Source organism: Bombina bombina, chromosome 4 (assembly GCF_027579735.1).
Source record: "Bombina bombina isolate aBomBom1 chromosome 4, aBomBom1.pri, whole genome shotgun sequence".
Taxonomy (NCBI): Eukaryota; Metazoa; Chordata; class Amphibia; order Anura; family Bombinatoridae; genus Bombina; species Bombina bombina.
This window is the reverse complement of record NC_069502.1, coordinates 215,954,155-215,960,154: the sequence shown is the minus strand read 5'-3', so window position 1 is coordinate 215,960,154 and position 6,000 is coordinate 215,954,155.

Here is a 6,000-nt window from a genome sequence, read left to right as displayed (position 1 = left end):
TGAATTTATTCAACTTATTTGAAGGCGCAAATGTCAGACCTTTTTGTAGTACTTTATATTGATTATCACTCAATTCTACAGAACTTAAATTGAAGATTCCTTGTTTATCTACCTCATTCTTCTCAATTTCTCTCTTTCCTCCTCTGCTTCTGGTTCCTCTCTTTCTCTTTTTTTCTGTTTCATTCGCTCTGTTTCTCGCTTGTCCTCTCCTAAAAAAGAGACTGAGGTACCTTGTTGGGTGCTACCTAAATTAGTCCCTTAAAGGTTCAAATCTATTGCAATTGGACCAATTGTGTTCCTTTTGTCTCCAATCTTCTTTTTTAGCTCTCCAGTTTTGTCTATTATAATTGGATTTAGACCCATTATAATTATCACCCTGGTGTGTAGAATAACCATAATTATCAGTTCTTCTCTCTCTATTATAGTTATTTCCTCGATATGTAGAAAAACCATCATTTTCGATATTTCTCTCTCTATTCCAATTATTATTATAGTTAGAGATTGGTTTAAAATATTCACCTGATGGTTTTCGATTAGAAAGAGGGCCTCTATTTTGATTTTGTTCTGAATTATTATTATTGTTCCCCAAGTAGGTTCTATTTACACTTGGATTTAATTTAATGTTCTTTTTATTATTCTTTTTTGAGAAAATTTTCCATTTTTGATCATTTTCTTGTTGTGGTTTGACTGTCTCTATTTCAGAAGATTGGATATCATTAATTATATCTGTATTTCTATAGTCAACCATATCTCTATTCATTTTTCTAAGTTTAATCTCAACCGTTTCTTTCTTAATATCTTTTAAATTTTTTATAATATTTGTCTGAATATTTTTATATTCTACCTCAGTATTCCAAGGGGATAGCTCATTGCTTAGATGTTCAATTTTTTCCCCAAATTCCCTCAAACTAATATTCCTTGATTTTACAATTATTTTCATTAAATTAATAGAAGCGACACTTAAAGTTTCAAACCATTATTTTTGTAGGTGATCTTGCAATTGGAAAGTACAATCCTTTAATAGCCTCTAACCTCTAGGCACAATATTTAGATTAATATATTTTTGCAAAAAGCTAACTTCTAACTTTTGTTTCATCTCCTTAATTAGTATTTCTCCAACATTGATGTGTCCGGTCCACGGCGTCATCCTTACTTGTGGGATATTCTCTTCCCCAACAGGAAATGACAAAGAGTCCCAGCAAAGCTGGCCATATAGTCCCTCCTAGGCTCCTCCCACCCCAGTCATTCTCTTTGCCGTTGCACAGGCAACATCTCCACAGAGATGGTTAAGAGTTTTTTTGGTGTTTAAATGTAGTTTTTATTCTTCTATCAAGTGTTTGTTATTTTAAAATAGTGCTGGTATGTACTATATACTCTGAAACAGAAAAGGATGAAGATTTCTGTTTGTAAGAGGAAGATGATTTTAGCAGACAGTAACTAAAATCGATTGCTGTTTCCACATAGGACTGTTGAGATGAAGTAACTTCAGTTGGGGGAAACAGTTAGCAGACTTTTCTGCTTAAGGTATGACTAGCCATATTTCTAACAAGACTGTGTAATGCTGGAAGGCTGTCATTTCCCCTCATGGGGACCGGTAAGCCATTTTCTTAGTCAAACAAACAGAATAAAGGGCTTATTATGGGCTAAAAAACTGGTAGACATTTTTATGGGCTAAATCGATTGCTTTATTTGTGCATATTATTCAGATTTAGGATAACAATTGGCATTTATAATCTTGGGGAACGCTTATAAAACGGCAGGCACTGTATTGGACACCTTTTTCAGTCAGGGGGCCTTTCTAATCATAGACTGAGCCTCATTTTCGTGCCATTAATGCGCAGTTGTTTTTTGAGAGCAGGGCATGCAGATGCATGTGTGAGGATCTAAGAATCTCTGAAAAAGCTTTTAGAAGGCGTCATTTGGTATCGTATTCCCCTCAGGGCTTGGTTGGGTCTTAGCAAAGACTATATCTTATTTTAAGGGTTAAAGCTCTGAAATTTGGTGTGCAATACTTTTAAGGCTTTAAGACACTGTGGTGAAATTTTGGTAATTTTTGAACAATTCCTTCATACTTTTTCACATATTCAGTAATAAAGTGTTTTCTGTTTGAAATTTAAAGTGACAGTAACTGTTTTATTTTAAAACGTTTTTTGTGCTTTGTTGACAAGTTTAAGCCTGTTTAACATGTCTGTACCTTCAGATAAGCTATGTTCTATATGTATGAAAGCCAATGTGTCTCCCCATTTAAATTTATGTGATAATTGTGCCATAGCGTCCAAACAAAGTAAGGACAGTACTGCCACAGATAATGATATTGCCCAAGATGATTCCTCAAATGAGGGGAGTAAACATGATACTACATCATCCCCTACTGTGTCTACACCAGTTTTGCCCATGCAGGAGGCCCCTAGTACATCTAGTGCGCCAATACTTATTACCATGCAACAATTAATGGCTGTAATGGATAACTCCATAGCAAATCTTTTATCCAAAATGCCTACTTATCATAGAAAGCGCGATTGCTCTGTTTTAAACACTGCAGAGCAAGAGGACGCTGATGATAATTGTTCTGTCATACCCTCACACCAATCTGAAGGGGCCATGAGGGAGGTTTTGTCTGAGGGAGAAATTTCAGATTCAGGAAAAATTTCTCATCAAGCTGAACCTGATGTTGTGACATTTAAATTTAAATTAGAACATCTCCGCGCACTGCTTAACGAGGTGTTATCTACTCTGGATGATTGTGACAATTTGGTCATTCCAGAGAAATTATGCAAGATGGACAGGTTCCTAGAGGTTCCGGTGCCCCCCGATGCTTTTCCTATACCCAAGCGGGTGGCGGACATAGTAAATAAAGAGTGGGAAAAGCCCGGCATACATTTTGTTCCTCCCCCTATATTTAAGAAATTATTTCCTATGGTCGACCCCAGAAAGGACTTATGGCAGACAGTCCCCAAGGTCGAGGGGGGCAGTTTCTACTCTAAACAAACGCACTACTATTCCTATCGAAGATAGTTGTGCTTTCAAAGATCCTATGGATAAAAAATTGGAAGGTTTGCTTAAAAAGATTTTTGTACAGCAAGGCTACCTTCTACAACCAATTTCATGCATTGTTCCTGTCACTACGGCAGCGTGGTTCTGGTTTGAGGAACTAGAAAAGTCGCTCAGTAGAGAAACTCCATATGAGGAGGTTATGGACAGAGTTCACGCACTTAAATTGGCTAACTCTTTTATTTTAGATGCCGCTTTGCAATTAGCAAAATTAGCGGCGAAAAATTCAGGGTTTGCTATCGTGGCGCGCAGATCGCTTTGGCTAAAGTCTTGGTCAGCGGATGTGTCATCCAAGACAAAATTGCTTAACATTCCTTTCAAAGGTAAAACTTTATTTGGACCTGATTTGAAAGAAATTATTTCAGACATCACTGGGGGAAAGGGCCACGCTCTTCCACAGGATAGGTCTTTTAAGGCTAAAAATAAGCCTAATTTTCGTCCCTTTTGCAGAAATGGACCAGCCTCTAATTCTGCATCCTCTAAGCAAGAGGGTAATGCCTCACAACCCAAACCAGCCTTGAAACCAATGCAAGGCTGGAACAAGGGTAAGCAGGCCAAGAAGCCTGCCACTGCTAACAAAACAGCATGAAGGAGTAGCCCCCAATCCGGGACCGGATCTGGTGGGGGGCAGACTCTCTCTCTTTGCTCAGGCTTGGGCAAGAGATGTTCAGGATCCTTGGGCGCTAGAAATAGTTTCTCAAGGTTATCTTCTGGAATTCAAGGAACTACCCCCAAGGGGAAGGTTCCACAAGTCTCACTTATCCTCAAACCAAATAAAGAGACAGGCATTCTTACATTGTGTAGAAGACCTGTTAAAGATGGGAGTGATACACCCAGTTCCAATAAAGGAACAAGGAATGGGATTTTATTCCAATCTGTTCGTAGTTCCCAAAAAAGAGGGAACGTTCAGACCAATTTTGGATTTGAAGATCCTAAACAAATTTCTCAGGGTACCATCGTTCAAAATGGAAACTATTCGAACGATTCTACCCACCATCCAGGAAAGTCAATTTATGACTACCGTGGATCTAAAGGATGCGTACCTACATATTCCTATCCACAAAGAACATCATCAGTTCCTAAGGTTCGCTTTTCTGGACAAACATTACAAGTTTGTGGCTCTTCCATTCGGATTAGCCACTGCTCCAAGGATTTTCACAAAGGTGCTAGGGTCCCTTCTAGCGGTTCTAAGACCAAGGGGCATTGCAGTAGTACCTTACTTGGACGACATTCTAATACAAGCGTCGTCCCTGTCAAAAGCAAAGGCTCATACGGACATCGTTCTAGCCTTTCTCACATCTCACGGATGGAAGGTGAACAAAGAAAAGAGTTCTCTGTCCCCGTCAACAAGAGTTCCCTTCTTGGGAACAATAATAGATTCCTTAGAAATGAGGATTTTTCTGACAGAGGTCAGAAAATCAAAACTTCTAAGCTCTTGTCAAGTGCTTCATTCTGTTCCTCGTCCTTCCATAGCGCAGTGCATGGAAGTAATAGGATTGATGGTTGCAACAATGGACATAGTTCCTTTTGCACGAATTCATCTAAGACCATTACAACTGTGCATGCTCAAACAGTGGAATGGGGATTATACAGACTTGTCTCCAATGATTCAAGTAGATCAAAAGACCAGAGATTCACTCTGTTGGTGGCTGACCCTGGACCATCTGTCCCAGGGAATGAGCTTCCGCAGGCCAGAGTGGGTCATTGTCACGACCGACGCCAGTCTAGTGGGCTGGGGTGCGGTCTGGGAATCCCTGAAAGCTCAGGGTCTATGGTCTCGGGAAGAGTCTCTTCTCCCGATAAACATTCTGGAACTGAGAGCGATATTCAATGCTCTCAGAGCTTGGCCTCAACTAGCAAAGGCCAAATTCATAAGGTTCCAATCAGACAACATGACGACTGTTGCTTATATCAATCATCAAGGGGGAACAAAGAGTTCCCTGGCGATGAAAGAAGTGACCAAAATAATTCAATGGGCGGAGGATCAATCCTGCCACTTGTCTGCGATCCACATCCCAGGAGTGGAAAATTGGGAAGCGGATTTTCTGAGTCGTCAGACATTTCATCCGGGGGAGTGGGAACTACATCCGGAAATCTTTGCCCAAATAACTCAATTATGGGGCATTCCAGACATGGATCTGATGGCGTCTCGTCAGAACTTCAAGGTTCCTTGCTACGGGTCCAGATCCAGGGATCCCAAGGCGACTCTAGTAGATGCACTAGTAGCACCTTGGACTTTCAACCTAGCTTACGTTTTCCCACCGTTTCCTCTCATTCCCAGGCTGGTAGCCAGGATCAATCAGGAGAGGGCCTCGGTGATCTTGATAGCTCCTGCGTGGCCACGCAGGACTTGGTATGCAGACCTGGTGAATATGTCATCGCCTCCACCATGGATGCTACCTTTGAGACAGGACCTTCTTGTTCAAGGTCCATTCGAACATCCAAATCTGGTCTCCCTCCAACTGACGGCTTGGAGATTGAACGCTTAATTCTATCAAAGCGTGGGTTTTCAGATTCTGTGATAGATACTCTGGTTCAGGCCAGAAAACCTGTAACTAGAAAAATTTACCATAAAATATGGAAAAAATATATCTGTTGGTGTGAATCCAAAGGATTCCCATGGAATAAGATACAAATTCCTAAGATTCTCTCCTTTCTTCAAGAAGGTTTGGAGAAAGGATTATCTGCAAGTTCTCTAAAGGGACAGATCTCTGCTTTATCTGTCTTACTACACAAAAGACTGGCAGCTGTGCCAGATGTTCAAGCATTTGTTCAGGCTCTGGTTAGGATCAAGCCTGTTTACAGACCTTTGACTCCTCCCTGGAGTCTAAATCTAGTTCTTTCAGTTCTTCAAGGGGTTCCGTTTGAACCCTTACATTCCATAGATATTAAGTTACTATCTTGGAAAGTTTTGTTTTTGGTTGCAATTTCTTCTGCTAGAAGAGTTTC